At 41.0% G+C, this 18,483-nt stretch overlaps 1 protein-coding gene across 1 annotated transcript in view; it reads right to left on the bottom strand.

The window, feature by feature from the left end:
- Positions 1-14,317: 14,317 nt before the first annotated feature.
- The window catches only part of LOC147751672 (tetraspanin-11-like), a 1,044,069-nt gene continuing 1,039,903 nt past the window's right edge, over positions 14,318-18,483 (bottom strand). Inside the window, exon 9 of the mRNA XM_086939141.1 lies at positions 14,318-15,489. The gene's annotated coding sequence lies outside the window, so the exon portion shown is untranslated. The remainder of the gene's footprint in view (positions 15,490-18,483) is intronic.

The raw sequence follows: 18,483 nt of genomic DNA, 5'->3' as shown, positions 1-18,483 counted from the left end.
TAGTGTTAGGTAAATTTAGAATTTAGGATAAGGTTTAGGGATAGTACATATATTAGTACTTGGATCATTTAATATAGTGGTATTCTCTGTAGTTGTAATTCCAATGTAGTTGTATTCCATGTACTACATTTAACCCCACACACACTGACTTGCATTTGTTTGTAAATTTACCGCAGTCCTACCAATTACTTTTTTCTCTCTTGATTATGGTTCCCTCTGCCTGACAGAGTAGGAGTACACTTACATGCTAGTGTACCTTGTACCACCAATATCCTATTTTTTTGTAGCTCTTCAATTATTAGTCTGAGTCATTCCTCCCGTTCAAAATAATTCAAGACAAGATCATCTTATGAAAAAATATTAAAAGTACTGCATATTTATTAAAAGGCGTGGGTGTTGTTAAACGTGTGTGATATCCCAATATTTTACTAGTTTGTTTCAAACAGTAGCTTCCTTTTGGTAAACTCTTCAAAACATCTTCTTTTTTGTTGCTGGTGAACTTTCTCATTCCATCAGTGACTGTCTCCCAATACCAAGTTAGAGTGACTGAATGCAACATTTATAAAGGGCCTTGCTTAGCTCTTCCCACAAAAAATCACTAGATTACTACGCAGTATATAAAGGGACCTCTATCACAAACATACAAACACACATACACACATGCATGCATGCACACGCCTGAATCACATAAAACGTAGGCTGCTGCTAGTAACTTCCAGCTATTCTTACATCATTGCTAGCCAGGCACTGCTACCTGGTGTCTTTGAACCTTCATATGTTAAATGTTGTTTGAAGCTGAACAGTAATAATGAATGAAGTAGATTTTGTTTGCAAACTGATTAAACATGTTGTAATGATCTGAAAAATAACACATTTGGCAATATGATAATTTACATGCAAATGCTATTTGAATTCGTATATTTATTATTTTCTATTAAAAACAATGTACAGTAGTTGCCAAAGTTATTAGAAACCTCTGTTACTATATGATATCCAATTTTTTCAAAATAAGCTCCTCCGTCTAGAAACATATTTAGAGCTGATTATTGTATTGAGTGTTAGAGATCTATCCGGCTAACTGCATATCTATGAAGAATATGAAAAATCCATACATTTCCTAATAACGAGTCTTCTGTCTCCGTCCACACTGATAATGCTATTGAGTGAATAACAGAATTTGTAACTATCTTCAATTCCCAACATTAGGGTTACTTATCAGTGTAAACCATTCTCTATCTATCAAAAATATTTTCAATACATTACTAAAAAAAACTGGCAATGTGCCTACCCCTCATTCATTTATATCATTATCACATAATATTGATTTAAAGTTTTTACTAGGATTGATCACATTTTTTTTTCCGGCGAATTTAAGCATAGGCCCTGATTTTCAATCTTTGCAAAAGTGAATAGTTACATAGCCTTCACCCCACCGTGAAGTTAAAAAACGCACGCAGGTTAGTTTCTCTACACGTTTATCTTTTGTGGATCTTTCATATGCACAGTGGCACCTGTACGCAATTTTTTTGCAGCAAAATTACTCTTTTTTCTGAATTTGTGAACGCACAATAGATTTTGGACACGAGAAAAACATTATGGGCATTACACTGCCTTCTGGGTAGTGAGGAAATATAAATTTTATGGTCAAGTTGTGTTCCCTAGCGCGTACCCCACCGTCTCCATGTACGAGTTAAAGTGCATGTAACTTCCCTCCTGTACCAGCTATGAAGACGCAAATACATTTGCGTCCAACGTCAACATGTCCTCTTTCAGACCCACCCTGAATGGGTTGGATGGTCCGTTCCTAAGTATGCTATGCCAACGTCTTTTTGTAGTGTACTCCAACGTTTTTCAGCTCTAGCTGAGTAGGCCCGGAAGAACCAGAAAGAGCTGCAGATACTATAGCATATGTAGGTAAGGGGAATTACCTTAGGAAAGGCATCCGTCCAGAAAGCAAGAGAGTTTTTTTCTCTGCCTTGACAAACCCGAATTCTGCTGAACATCAGTTCCAGGAAACTGATAAAAGGCTTCGAGATCGAGTAGGGTACCATGTACTCAATTCTATGGATGAACAAGAACTAGCCCGATCAGCCGTATCATGGGCCGAAAATACAGACATATATAATGATGACACAGTAGCGCAGACATTTCTGAACCTTTCCCCAGACGAGCAGAAATTAGCAGGTATATACATGATTCAGCACCTCCTCATCAAATACAGAAACCATCATTCTGACCCAGGTCCCTTACACGAAACACTAGAAGCGCTACTCATGGATAGATGGAGAGGCTTAAGTACCAAATTAATTCAAATAATTCTAGAACAACGCCGTAGATATGACACTTTTATAAGCTCCGAATATGTTCCCGCCCCGCCTCCAGAAAGAAAAACGTATCACATGCAATGCGGGGGTGGCATTGAAAGTCAGAACCCCTTACGAGAAGTGCACCCTGTTATGGGTACGGATCACCTTTTGAAACGTGTATATGTACACACGCCTCTGACCAAGTTAGAACTGTTAGAAATGAAGAAACTAGTACCGTGTCATGATAAAGATCCCGCAGGTTTTCACAGAGAGCTTAAAGACATGTTACTGATGGGGGATTACACCTATGATGATATCATGAAAATGTTAAAAGTACTGTTGCCCACGGGCATCTACGAGAAACTAAAGGAAAAGGAATGGGAGGTGGGAGACACAAAGATTGCATGGGCAGAGATAGAAGACGAAGAAAGCAAACGTATCCCAGGGGTAGGCCTTGGGGACAAAACTAAAGCATTACCAGGTTTAATAGTACAGGTTCTGCCAAGATTATTGACAACTAGAAAGGAAGATTGGGACGCGATCTCGTCCTGTAAACAGAAACATGATGAAGATACTAGTGACTTCTATTCAAGATTCAAGAAATGTTTCATTATCAATAGTGGCCTCAAACCAAGTAGCGAGTCATATCCGCACCTTTTTGTATCAAAACTAGTCGAGAATTCCCTACCATTAGTTAAAAACCGAGTGTACAAAGTTGAAAGTACTTGGCAGGCAAATACACCATCCCAGATGTTACAGATGCTCCAATATCATCAGAACAGAATTAGTTGTTAATGTTAGTAGCTCAGACGGTCCCAGCCGACGGTCAGAGGAAGGGTGGGACCCAGACAAGTCACACTACAGCTCCCGTTAAAGGGACATGCAATTACTGTAAGCAGCCAGGTCATTACGTACATGAATGCCCGGTCCTGAAACATAATATAGCAACAGGTAAAACTAAAGAAAGACCGCATCCGCCTAGACAAGACCATAACCAGCATCAGTCTTCACAGAATACACAGAATACACAGCCTATGCATGCTTCTTCACCTCCAGCACAGACAGTAGCGGTACCACAGCCACAGCCCATTGCCGCGTCTCAGCAAGTTTCACAGCAGATGTACCAGTATGCCCAGTCCGCATACCCAGATTATCCCCGATATACATGAAACAGCCTAGAGAGGGAAGGTGGCTTGCCTCTTATTGAAATTCCTGTAGATCAAGAAGGTCCTTATGTACACAGTCATGTATTGGGAAAAGACAGAAAGTTTTTAATTGACACAGGGGCAAGTCGCACTACGATCAGCCATGATGAAGTCCCAGGGGCACCCCTCTCAGGCTCACAGAATGTTTCCCTTGGTTTTTCAGGACAGCCTATTGTAAATGAGGTATCAGAACCAGTCCCCCTGGCTGTGGGTCCATTATCACGTGTTACAGACTAGTTACTTACAAAATCATGTCCAGAAAATCTGTTAGGAATTAAAACATTGAAGGCTCTAGGAGCTATAATATGCTGTTCCCCGGAGGGAGTTAGACTCTTTCTACGGGATTTCAAGGGTCATTATGTTTTGCGAGAATTCGATGTCAGATTGAAAAATGTGCCAGATTACTTGTGGGCAAAAGGCCCAACTGATGTAGGTTGCATGCATATCACCCCATACCGCGTTACACTCAAGGCAGGTGTTGTTTTACCGAGAATCAGACAATACAAATTACCACCCGATGCTGTAGTGGCTTTACTGAAAATATCTCTTCGGATTCAGTTTAAATGGACGCAGCTTCAAATTTTCACGCGCACCTCAAGGATTCACAGAAAGCCCCAGCATCTACAGTCAAGCACTGAAAAGACAACTAGATTGTATTCAAATGCCAGTTAACACCGCTTTACTGCAATACGTCGATGATCTACTGATCACTGCACGAAGTGAGCCCGAATGTGAACAAGCATCACTGACAGTTTTACATTTTCTGGCCGACAAGGGACACAAGGTGTCTCCTTCGAAGCTACAATTCTGTGTTCAGCAAGTTGTGTACTTGGGTCACTTGCTGTCCAAAGTGGGGAGACAGCTCACTCCCGATCGCATTCAGTTAATTGCAAATATGCCACAACCGCAGACACAAAAGGAAGTGCGGGCCTTCATAGGCCTCACCTCGTACTGCAGACAATGGATTCCTCAATATGCATTTCTAGCTAAACCACTCATTCAGTTAACGACACAGGAGGCAGCGACTTCGACTGCCCTCCCTTGGACTCAGGAACACACACAAGCTTTTGAAGAACTAAAGAAAGCCTTATGCCAAGCACCAGTTTTAGCGACACCATGTTACAGCAAACCGTTTACACTTTTTGTTACAGAACGTGATGGTACAGCATTGTCTGTCCTCACTCAAGAACAAGCAGGTTCACATAAGCCATGCGCTTATTTCTCAAGTACATTGGATTCAGTAGCCCAGGCACTCCCTGCGTGCTTGAAGTCAGTAGCAGCAACAGCGTTAGCCATCAGACAGAGCGATTCAATTGTTTTAGGCCATCAATTAACAGTACAAGTTCCACACTCTGTAGAGGTTCTGTTAAACAGAACCCAGACTCAGCACTTGACTATAGCACGACTGACAGGTTATGAATTAACGTTATTCCAGCCACACATAGAAATCAGGCGCTGCAGTATTCTGAACCCCGCAACACTGTTACCTACAATTATGACAGATCCAGCCCCGCATGATTGTATAGAAATCATTAATGCAGTAACAAAGCCTAGACGAGATTTAACAGATGTTCCACTGACAAATCCAGACCTGACACTTTATGTGGACGGTTCATGCCTGAGAACAAATACAGGAGAATTAGTGGCCGCGTATGCAGTGACCACTGAAACTGAGGTTAAAGAAACACATCGTATTGACACATTGTCTGCTCAAGCAGCAGAGCTCATCGCTCTGACCCGAGCCTGTATACTAGCCAAGAACAGAAATGTTAACATATAAACTGATTCCCGTTATGCGTTCGGAGTCGTACACGACTTCGGCATGTTATGGCAAGAACGAGGTTTCCTGACCTCTCACGGTGCCAAGATACAACACGGTCCCCTCATTCAAGCACTGTTAGAAGCAATACATTTGCCCTCGGGCATATCAGTCATGAAGTGTAAAGCACATATTAAGGTCACAGATTCTGTTTCCCAGGGTAAGGACCTGGCAGACCAGACAGCAAAACATACAGCATTGACTCACACCCAGACAGCTGATGTGACAAAGACAATAGTGCCGACAAAGTGTATGGCAGTCAAGGATCCCGCTCTAGATGTAATTGATATTCAGGCACATGCTACCCCAGAAGAAATAAAGAGATGGATTGAACTAGGAGGGATCCAGACAGATCAAGGTTGGATGACGAAGGGGAAATCTACATGGTTTCTCCCTGACTCTATGGTTCAAGTCATGATTAATACAGCACATAGCCCAGCACATCTAGGAGAGAAAGCGATGTTAGACAGTTTACAAAATCTTTGGAATAATAAACACTTACGAGCAGCCGCAAAACAGAAAGTGCGTACTTGCATGATCTGTTGTCAGTTCAATCCAGGTAAAAGCGTCCCTGTAGAGCAAGGTGGATTTCATCCTCCCGATCACCCTTTTGAAGTCCTCCAAATGGATTATATCCAGATGAACCGTTGTCGAGGATTCAAGTATGTCCTTGTAGTTGTTTGTGCTCTGTCCCGCTGGACTGAAGCATACCCAGTCTCAGACTATACTGCTCCGACCACTGCCAAGCAGTTGGTTCGTGAATTCTTCCCACGATACGGTTTGCCTCGTGTCGTGTACTCAGATAACGGACAGCCCTTCTCGTCCGAGCTAATGAAACAAGTTTCTTTACTGTTAGGATATCAGTGGAAGTTGACCTCAAGAACGCCTTCTTCAGCGTGCCTATTGATCCAGAGAGCCAATTCAGAAGCAACGTTCTTTACTGTAATTTCATTGTGTCCGACATCCTGAAGCCGCAGGCCTTGTAGAAAGGCATAACCAGACACTAAAGATACGTCTTGCAAAAATATGTCAGGAGAAAGGGGTCGACTGGATAGTCGCCCTGCCAGTGGCACTATTCTACATGAGGATGGTCGCCCACTCGAGATCAGGGCTATCCCCGTACGAAGTGGTTTTTGGCAGACCACCGAATATGTGGGGGACGCCCATTCCGAAAAAGATCACTGATGTTGATTGTAACATGTTGACAGATTACCTTGCCTCCTTGATGTCTGCACTCCAATCATGTCGTTCACAGGTTGCCGCCGCCTTCCCTGACAACACTGATGTAAAGCCGCACGAGGTCCGTCCTGGGGACCTGGTACTGGTGCGAAATTTCGACAGGAAGAGTCCGCTGGAGCCCCGCTGGAAATCCCCGAAGACCGTCCTTCTCACCACGAGGACCGCCGTAAAGATCGAAGGGAGAAAGGGGTGGGTCCATACGAGTCATGTGAAAAAATTTCATGAACTGAAGCCAGACCGAGACTCGTCCACCCCCACCAAAGACTGTGTTGAGCCAAAAGACTTTACAGTTAACGAACGAGAAAAAACTCCCCAAGAGGAGTACAGGTCGAAACTCCGATCTAGCAAGTCAGACAGTTTAATTGTTTAAGTCCTCCCCTAGGTGAATCGGTTAAATAGTTTCTGACATGTATCCCCTAGATCGAGATAGAGAGAGAGAGAGACAAGTTAAGAAAAATGCATATTGTAAATCACTTCGTAGTCACTGTATAGTGACACTATTAATCATGTTTATTCTGAGTATCTTAGTTATTGTTGCTAGCATTCTGCTACCTATCTACTGGCCTATTTTCAGGCGTGAACAATCTGTTTACAATGTCTCTGCTGAACACACCTTTAGTGAATTACCGTTACCGAACTCTCTTACAGACTTGCGCTGCGCAACAACACATTCATTAGTATGTTACACCATTCCCATCAGACTAACAATGCTACAGACTGCTGGATTTGTGGCCGACTCCCTCCCTACCAGAATTACAAGGGAGCTCTGCCCCTCTTTCCGTACCCGTTCACTCACAATGGCTCCTGTGGGGCATGGTTTAAAATAATTAATTCTTTAGATCCTGATATTGCTGTTTTCGATGGGGGCTGGGTTTGGGGAAACTTGAACTTAGTCCTGCTCGACGTCTGTTACCCTGATAAGGAGGGACTCCCCACTCGAATAGGAACTGATCTAGAAAATGAAGTATATGGATTAGGTAACTACACAATTAGCCTTATGATCCTTACTGTTGAATCCGAAGCTGCACCAGTCCTGCCCCATATGCTAGTATTACCAGTCACTGGTGAATTATGTGTCCGAAAGAAAGGTTCAGTACACTTAGGTCATAGTAAATGCACTACTGTGGTCGAATTCAGTGATCATGGTAAATCGTCCTTCAAAGCTATCAGTCACTCCTATTTTGTTTGTGGTCATACCGCATACATACGTCTGCCTCCAGATTGGGATGGTACCTGTTACATTGCATTCCTTCTGCCACCTGTTTTCCTAGCTCCCCCTGATTACCATAGAAATACAAATCTAGTAAAGAATAGATCCAGACGAGATATCCCACTTGTCGACTACACAGAAACGGCATGGGAACAGTACACTGATTTTAATAAGGGATTCTTTTTCTTTTTAGGCCCCGTCCAAAACAGTAAATTAATACGAAGATTAACTAGAACACTTGAAGCTGTAGTACATGAAACTGCCTCCGCCTTAGGTAACTTAACAGAGGAGCAATCTGCTATACGGGTTGTTGTCCTTCAAAATCGTCTTGTTATTGACGTCATCTTGGCAGATAGAGGTGGAGCCTGTAAGGTCATCGGGTCAAGTTGCTCCGTTTTCATCCCGCAAAACGCGCCATCTGTCTATCAAGCTATTACCCGTCTGCATAAAATTGCAAATCAGATACATCAGAATCCAGGCACCTGGACTTGGTCCGGTTGGTTCTGGACAACGTTAACTGCTTGGGGATGGAAGATCCTATCCTTCCTAGGTTTTGGCCTTGTCATAGTATTCAGCTGCTGCCTGTGCCTACAGTGTGGGCCGGCGATATGTGGACTGTGTGCCACATCGTGCATTGAACATTCCAGTTTTCTCTCAAATAGACAACGGAAGAGAGATGAGCAAATGATGCTGCAAGAACAAACTGATCAATTTATGATGATTGATATATCATGAAGGGTCCGTAGGGAACAAGGAGGGAATGAGGAAATATAAATTTTATGGTCAAGTTGTGTTCCCTAGCGCGTACCCCACCGTCTCCATGTACGAGTTAAAGTGCATGTAACTTCCCTCCTGTACCAGCTATGAAGACGCAAATACATTTGCGTCCAACGTCAACATGTCCTCTTTCAGACCCACCCTGAATGGGTTGGATGGTCCGTTCCTAAGTATGCTATGCCAACGTCTTTTTGTAGTGTACTCCAACGTTTTTCAGCTCTAGCTGAGTAGGCCCTGAATTTCTGCCACCGAGCCTCTTTTCTGGCTTCTGACTCCAAGGGCCTCTGCCCAGGCTGCCTCTGTACCCGTGAACTCTGACTTACTTTCAGCGCGGCCTCTCGCGCTCAGCCCAGCCTGCTGCCTGCCAAGATTGACTATAACCTTCGAGTTATCTGTTCTGCTCCTCGAAAATACATTCCTGCCCGCTAGTTTCAGTAAACATTCCCCTCAGCTGCAGAGCCAAAGGGCCGACCTGTCTCTATGCAACTAATTCAAGTAATTCATAGCCTCTGTTGCCATGCTCCCATGGAAGGCCCATGCCCCCACGCTTCTCATACAGACACTCAGGCGCTTATGTACGCACTCACAGTCAGTATAGAATAGCTTCTGCCCTAGAGACCTTTCCGTCCAGATAGCTTAGTTCCTAAACACCAGATATCAGATATGATAGAAGCACAAGTTGATCTGACATGCCAGACTTCTGTCTCTTTCCGTCGGTGCAAATGTCAAGCCCCCTGCACCCTCCAGCTTCACGTCAATCACACGTCATGCAGCTGCGCGCGCATCCAAGCTTCCGATTTTTGCTGACATTGCAACATTTCTGTTAGTGCAACCCCTTTGTGACACCTACCTGTGACGTTTCTAGCACACACCTCTAGTTCACGCCTTCTGATTACGTACTTGTAACACGTGTATACTGTTATCTTGTCTTCTCTCAGCTGTTACGCCCATTATAACTGTTTCCTATAACATGAATTAAGTATATAAGCTATGTAATGTAATAAAAGAACGCCCTATCCCTTCTGACACCCCTGTGGTGGTCAGAACATGATATCCTGGTCTAGACCATTCCTTTTTGAGGAATAAAACCCCTAAGAACTCTAACACCACGGACTCTGTTTTCTTTCTTTCCGATTGAGTTATTATTGATTAAGTACTTACCTGCATAGAAATTAAGAGAGTAAATTAATTATTTACGTCAGTAGGTTCACACAAAAGAAATACCATCTGCAAACATACATACTACATTTGCTCACTTTGTGATGCAAATTCAGCATGGAGTGAAAATACATCTGCCCTACTTGTTGTCTGCATAACACATCTTATGTAGAACACAGAGTCTACACAACATACATGATCAAAGTCATGATTTTCATGCGAATGTTGCAAAGCAAAAACTTTGAGAAAAATATCAAACATTTCCATAGACCTTTGCAAAGGTTGAAAAAACATCAGAACTTTATACATCCCCAACATATATGAAGAAGTTTACATTTCAGCTTTTGAAATCGATGCTGATGTTGTTTTCACTAGTATTCCATGCTCAAACTTTTGAATATGTTTTGTGTTCTACGCTTAATCTAGGTACTATCTTTACAGGGGGTAAGCAGCTATTTTGGAACCAGCTAGAGCATTTCAGTGATTCCTATGACCAAAAACAAATATAACATACATTACAGATGAAGACAAATACTATATATATTTTGGTGAAAAACAATGCATGGCCGACATTAATTACTATTATAAGGGAAGTAGACAACAGGATATTAAGTATTTTAGGACTCACTGCATCTCTATAATACATTAAAATCTAACCTATCCTACAGTATTTTTGCCTTTTTATATCTTGATTATGATTCTTTAAATGCTTAGATGCTAATATCCTCCTTCAGGAAGCAGCTCAAGACCTGGCTGTTCGAGCAGTAACATACCCCTCTCCCCCAGCGCCTTGAGACCCTCCCGGGTGAGTAGCGCGCTTTACAAATGCCGTGATTGATTGATTGATTGATATCTGACTTCTGAAATATTAAGTATACAAACAGTGATGGATGGAATGGTTGATTAATTTGCTCTGGCCGCATCCCAATCCATTGTTATATTGCACACCATGCCACCTCATTTTGGACCTAGTTATATGTAAATCAGTCTTGACCCGCTCCAATAGGAACAGCCCAGCACAAACTGCCAAGCCAGGTCCTCTCTGATACAGAACACAAGCAATCCAGGACCTGTTTCGCCTTTCTTATGGGCTCATTAGCCGGATACAGCTTGGTTCCAGTGACAAAGTGAGCAAAGGACCAACGTTTCGGCATACCTGTCCCATGTGACATGGTGTGCAAAATAACAACGGATTGGGATACGGTCCCAAGTAGTTTCCAGTGGTTGAGATTAATTCAAGCATTCATCCAACCACTTTTCTGTGTACTTTGGTGTGGTCCCTAAGTGGGACGGGCATCCCCAGACGTGGGTGGATCCCGTGCACACGGTGACACTGGAACCAAGCTGTACATGGTTGATAAACTCATGACTAGGGCAAAACTGGTCCTGGGTTGCCGTGTTCCAGTTCAGGGAGGACTTGGCTTGGCAGTTCAGGCTGGACTGTTCCAATGGAGCAGGGTCAAGACTGATTTGCGTATAGCTAGGCCTAAACTGAGGTGAAATGGTGTGCAAAATAACAATATTGACTTTTCTGAAATATTAAGGCACAGAAAAGAGGCACTTAAGGTAAAGGAGCATAAAATACTCTTCAACAAACAAAAATGTTTCCTCTTACTCATTAAGATTTATGTCTATGTGCATATATAACATATGTATAACGTATACACATTACATGGTTTGATTCTTCTATGTTGTATCTATATTTCTCAATGTCTTTAAATAACAAGAATCACAGAAAATATACAATATCAATGATTAATGGACACAGTATAATGGTCATACATTACATTGTAATTCATGCAGTAATTCAAAAATATATCCCTTATTTATCATGCTATAACAAATATACATAATGGAAACCTCAGCATTGTGGTCAACAAAGGGATCTGGTGACGTATACAAGTGACTTGGCACTTAGGCTTTATCACACACCAGAACCCCTGTGGCACTAAGGGACAAATATACATGATAACTGTTATGTATTGTCTTTTCTCTATGTATGTATACACGTTTAATAATTCTTACATATACATTATTGAGGACCTTCAAAATTCTCAACACTTTTTTGCAATATAATCGAATATGAGGTGTAAGTATTACTATTGCCAGGTAGTGTATATCCTCATATCAAGCTTCCTTTAGCAGAGCAAAGACATACTAATGAGATTTGCTGCTGAGGTGGCTATACAATTCATATTTGACAGAGGAATGATGTGACATATGACTAGAAATAGAGCGTGCATTCTGCATACCAAGCCTATATCAATTCAAGAAACTCTTTACACAATTCTTTCTCATGTGTCTGTCAGGTTCGAGGAATAAAACACAATATGTCAATCAGTATGCTAACGTATCATAGAATGGAGTATGACAAAGTGTATGTCAGCAGCAATTGTATTTCCTCAATGTGTACATTAACCTTATTGTTTTTGTATGTAGAGGAACTTGTGTTTAATCTAGGAAACAGCCTTTACAGGAATGCTAAACAACGAGATGCCTTCCCAACAAAGGCGTTACAAAGTCTTTACAGCGCAAATATTTTCAACCATTTTGTTTTGGTACATGTATGCCTTTACCATGGATGCCTTTACTACGAATTTCGGTGTAGAAGAATGTATGGTAGAAGCATACACATAATCAAAAAATGTACTTGTACAGGTAAGTATTTTGGTAATTATTAAAGGTAAGTATTAAGTGTATTTCATTTAGTCCAAAGAATCCTAAAGGTGCACCACTTAGCAACAAGACAAAACAGATACATAACAAATTATCAAGTCCGTGTCCATAGTCTTTTCTTTTATTCAAATATTTTAAAAGTTACTTGTGTTGATAGATACAGCCGACGCGTTTCGTCCAGAAATGGACTTCTTCAGGGCATAAAAACAAAAACGGGCACTCCTGGGAAGAGTCAAAGTCAAAGTGTCCGTAGTAGGTAAGCATTTCAAGCAGGATTGCAGGAGTACGTTTCAACAGGAATTATTGAAACAGCGATAAATGCTTCTCTTAGAAGCAAGAAAAAGTTAGCGGTAAGATAACACCAGCATGAATAAATCCAAAGGTCTCACCACAATAAGGCGGGCCGTAAATAAAAGGGACAATCACTCGATCCAACCTCGATATGGCTGTAATCCGACCTGGAGGAACCTCCTGCGAAGCGAAGATGAAACACGTCGGCTGTACCTTTCAATCACGAGTGGCTTTTAAAATATTTGAATAAAAGAAGAGACTTGAAGAAAAATACTATGGACACAGACTTGATAATTTGTTATGTGTCTGTTTTGTCTTGTTGTAAGTGGTGCACCTTTGCGATTTTGTGGAATTGTTATAATCCTGTATTGGATTGCACCGTGGCAATCGGTGCATTAACAGTGTGCACACACAACTGATGGGGGACTCCCACCTTATGTATATTAACTAGGCTCAAAGCTTGTTTTACTTTGTATTTCATATATATATATATATATATATTTATATATATATATATATATATATATATATATATATTATATCTAGTTATGATATATATGTATATATAGGTTTGCAAGAATATTTTTAAGGGTTTAGGGTGGGTATGGGTTTTTGCTTTACTAGTGTTACTTTTGGGTTTAGGGTAGGTATGGGTTTTTAGGTGGTAAGGATAATTTTCGGATTTAGGGTGTGCATGGGTTTTTGGGTGGCAAGGGCATTTTTAGGGTTTGAGATGTTTGTGGGTTTTTGGGTGGCAAAGGTATTTTTAGGGATTTAGCGTGGGTATGGATTTCAGTGGCAAGGTTATTATTAGGGCTTAGCGTGGATAGGGGTAGTTGGGTGGCAAGGACATTTTTATGGTTTAGGGTGGGTTAGGTTGAGTGTGGGATTTTGGATGGCACGGTTAGTGTAAGGGTGGGTTTGGGTTTTTGGGTGGCAAGGGTATTTTTAGGGTGTAGGGTGGATAGGGGTATTTGGAAGGTAAGGGTATTTTTTATGGTTTATGGTGGTTTTGGGTTTTTGGGTGGCAAAATAAGTTTTTAGAGTTTAGGATGGATACGGGTTTTTGGGTGGCTAGGGAATTTTTAGGGTTTAGGGTGGATATGGGTTTTTGGGTGGTAAGAGTATTTTTAGGGTTGGTGTGGGTTTTTGGATGGCAGAGGAATTTTAGGTCGAGCCTGGGCAGCGAATGCGCTGCTCTGTGAGGCATGGTGTATTAGAGTATGGACTTGAAGCTTAGCCCACTCTCCGCCCATATTTTTCATTGGCTTGTGTCACTGTTGTTTGTTAATGTTGGACTTGATTCGTTAATAGGTTTGCTGGCCTCTTCTTAGTACTGCCTTCTCTTCATTTGTAACCTCACATGAGGACTGGCCCTTTTACTTCTGTTGTTATACGGTATGTCTTATTTAATCTGTAGGCACTATTTTCTTTAATGAGATTTTTCTACTTTAGGCATGACATGCTTTCCTGCAACATAAAGAGCACCATGCGTACTTTCACTTTCCAAGCTGCAGGGACAACGGCGGCCACTTCTTTGAAATGAAATAGGTCTCGCATTTATAAGAGTTTGAGCTACTGGCATTGTAAATGACAATGCCTTTTATTTATGTGTTAATTATCAAAACAGATAAATAAAAGGCACTGTCTTTTACAATGGCAGTAGCATAAACTCTCACAAATGCGAGACATATTGCATTGCAAATTCTTGTTTAGGGTGGGTATGGGTAATTGGGTGAGAAGGGTACTCTTAAGGTGTAGGGTGGGAATGTTTTTAAGGTGGTAAGGGTTTTATTTTATTTGTATTTGGGTGGTTAGAAATATTGTTAATACTTACCTGTAATATTTTTACTATGCACATGCCTTTACCATGAAAATATAAGTATTTTACAGGTAAGTATATACGATTATACTCATATAAATATGTTTAACAAAAAATGGTTTATAATTACCTGCCAAATACTTAAATTTTCATGGTAAAGACATCCATGGTAAAGTCATATCTGTGGTAAAATCTTTTGCTGTAAAGGTAGGCGTTGTTAAGAATGTATTGTTGTAAAGGCTTTCGTTCTTTAGCTTATCGTTTTTCTAACATACAACCGTTTAATCTGGGTTAAGTAGCATTTGAAGTATTTTCGAATTAGGGATTTCCAAATTTATGGTTTGGGGAGTTTGATATTTGATAGTGAATAGGCTGTATAGGTTCCCAAATTGCAATGCATTTTACATAAATGGCAATCAATATTTTAATACATTCTAGCTGATTGTTGTGACAGGCAAATATACAAGCAAATACATTTTTGAAGAGTTTCTTACAGAAGTACATTAGAGAATATTGTTAACAACTCCGTGAGTCAAAACACAAATATTAGAAATTGTGCTAGGTATTATGAAAACACAAGTAAAGATGAATTTATTCATGTGCTTTTGTGGAGTGCATTGAAATGTTGAGCAGAGAATCCAATGTTGTAGGCAGTTTCATTTGTCTCTACACTGCATTGTTCAATTATTTCATTTTTACCATAATACTTGAAGTAGGATTCCAGTTAAACCATATAAACATTGCATATGTTGTTCTACCTGCTTTTTAAAAAAATGCCAGTATTGCACAACTACAATCTTCCATTAGGGCACAATACTATCCGTGCAGAAGAAGCTGTTTTTCCAATAAGTTTGTAACCTAGTCTGGTTGTTGCATTATTTCACTCCTTTCAATGCAGGTACAGTTGTCAGGTCAACCTTTTAAATATTAATAAATGCCCATTTTAATTCTCTGAAGAAAGCAGCAGGAAAAATCATTGCAAAGTTCTGTTCAACAGAAAGGAAACAGGAAACACATTATTATTATTTTTATTATTATAAATATATTCTCATGCTTGTGCTTATTCTTATGAGCAATATTACTCTTAATATTGTTATGTGCTTAGTCGGTTGGAAAGGGAATGAAGGAATACAGTAAATAAATATTTTTTTGAAAAAAACAAAAAGTAATGTTATTGTATGTCCCTCAAATTTGCTCTGATTTTGCAAACCACATTTGCTGCCTTCATTAAGTGTTAGAAAAAGCAAAGAGTGCAGCAGCCCATAAACATGCAAAGCACACTAGTAGCGAGACTTGCAACATGAAATTAAATGAATGAGTTGAAACAAATTGAAAAACAGAAGTGATTGGTCATAATGTGGTGCACCAAAGACATGTGAAGACAAGCATGTTTAGAAGGTAGATAAAAGATCTGAGGTAGCCTGAGCATAGACAGCACTAGTCCATGAACACACCACCTGCTCAGACAGCCTCTGGAATGTTGAGAGCCTGGAAGCAAAAAGGATTCCTTGGAATGCACTTCTTGTCTTACTGGCAAACTCCTCAGTTTCAGATCACTCTAAATATATCTGACATATTATCAGGACAGGAGAAGGGGCTAGTAAGAGACCAGGACCATTAATGTGCTATAAGCATTCCTTACCTTGGATTCCAACATTAACCCTAATTATTGTCACATATTGCCTAAAGCACCCATCCCTGCAGCTCAGGTCCCTATGTCAGGTGAGGATCAATAACTAACAGGTAATGAGTAATGGCTTGATCAATAAAGCTATGCTAATGAGTTGCACCAGTAGTTGATAATCTGTTCCATCTTTCCTGTAGACACAAATGTTCGGCAACAAAGTTCTCTATAGGACAGTCAATATTGTTCTCAGGATCCACCGGTGCGACCTATAAAACAATGTACATCCTACACAGTTAAAGAGAAGAGCGAGGAAGAGAGATGCCAGCTGCTGTAGATTGAGGTACAGAGGACTCTACCCATCCATCTCTCTTCCTCCTCCCAGTCATTACTCATTGGATAATTCCACTTCCCCAAGACAGGACAACTTCAGGAATATACTGAAAATGCCTGCCTGCCCCTCCCTACTGTGTGCATAAAAGGGCAGACATTCCCGGAATCCTTGTTTTTCCTGTCTCTGATTGAAATAAAGAGCTTTAGGATGCATATGAGCCCGCTTGGCCGTCTGACTTCGTGAACAGTGTTCTCTCTTTGTTGGGTTCTAGGTAACCACCCTGTGTCAGAGCCTTCCGTTTGGAATTTCTGTAAGTGCCATACCTAACGGGGTTTCTGCCTCTTTTTTTGCTGCATAAACTTGGGTTCTTATCCATTGGACTAACTTCTGGCTCGTTGACTGTTTGCTACTACTTTGTGGAAGTGTATGCACGTTTTCTCTCTGTACTAGAGTGAACACAGTAGACCTTCCGCTGAGAAGTTCTGAGAAGACAGATGGTGAACTTCTTTTCCAAGGCTGCACGCTTGCTTGATCAGGCTGGCGTTTGCATGCCATCTCTCCATGGTGCAGGTAAACAGCCAGGGCTGTGTTGCCTGTGTGACTGCTTTTTGTCTATGGGAGAATATTCCTGCATTAGGGAAGCACATTTTCCTATGAATGTACACTCTGGCTATTGGATAAGATGCTGTGGTGGAATGCTACTTCATGACCCCTCTTCTGAGAAGGTTGATTCTTAGTGTGGATTCTAAATCAAGGCCCGTCTCCATCTGATTCCGATGGGGGTATGGCTTACATGGTGAATAAAAAGCTTAGATGGGATGTAGTGGCCCTCTCAGGGGAGTTATTTTAGGTTATTCAATTGAAAAGGGCCATTTCATAAAGCCAACGTGCCAGTCGTGGCAATGTGCAGTGCATTGTTATCAAGCTGTGCACAGCTGAATTTCAAAGTGTGTTTTCCTTTATAATAGAAATAAAGCCGCGCATACAGCTAAAAGTCTATGCAAAAATGACTGAAAACAATATTACACTAAATATTAAAAAATAACTTTCTACACAAATATGGCTTGACTACAAGTGGCATGCAGAAGAAGTCAGTATTTATTGCACCTCATAAATTATTAGACGTGATAACTATCACCGGTTCTGAGTTATTTCTTATTGGGGACTAATATGTGTATTTGGAGCCACCCGGACGAACACCCACCGTCTTGTCCCAGTCACTATTAGCCATTTTTACACTTTTAAGTACTGGTAGATATGACCTTTCGAGATTTAAGAGGGTGGCAGACTGACTTGCACCCAGTGATTATCGGGTGCCATTAAGGCCGCAAAACTCAAATTCCAAGTTCATTTGTAAATTGTTTTGACCTTGACAGAGGTCAACAATCTATCTCATCAAGACATAATATCACAAGCAGGTCAAGAATATTAAAATTCATTTACTACAAAAAAAAATCCAGTATTGGCAATATTAACTCTTCAAAACATTGGCAAAAAACTAAAATAAATATGTAAATAACATAAAAGCAAATTGTTTGTTCGAATTCTGACAAAACTGAAGTGTTGTGTTTGGCAACACTCCTCGTAAATACGAAATAACAGCATTTGTAAATTGCACAGCAAACTCTGGAGTGGTGTCCCAGCGCTGGGGCCGTCGGGAAGATTAAGCGAGTTATTGGCCAGAGTCACATGTTGCTGGGCTAACCTTCCACCGGCACCGGGGATCAAACCGTGAACCCCATGGTCCGAAGTCAGGCACCCTGGCCGCTGCGCCACACCTCCTGTGGGTCTCGTTCGTGGTGGCCTCAGTCGCTGGGTACTAATCCCATCCCGACAGATAATGCCCACAATGTTGAAAACATATTTTATTCCAGAACGTCTTTAAACCCAGTTTTAGAAAACTCATGGCCAACTATTTCCTGATTATGACAGTGCTAAAAAGATGCTGCTTTACATTCCTCAGACATCAAGGCAGCTATTGATACAATATCGGATCATTGGTAAACTGGATTTTTGCAATGC

The sequence above is a fragment of the Lissotriton vulgaris genome, chromosome 1_1 (genome assembly GCF_964263255.1).
Source record: "Lissotriton vulgaris chromosome 1_1, aLisVul1.2, whole genome shotgun sequence".
NCBI classification, from domain to species: domain Eukaryota; kingdom Metazoa; phylum Chordata; class Amphibia; order Caudata; family Salamandridae; genus Lissotriton; species Lissotriton vulgaris.
This window is presented reverse-complemented; position numbering and strand designations above follow the sequence as displayed.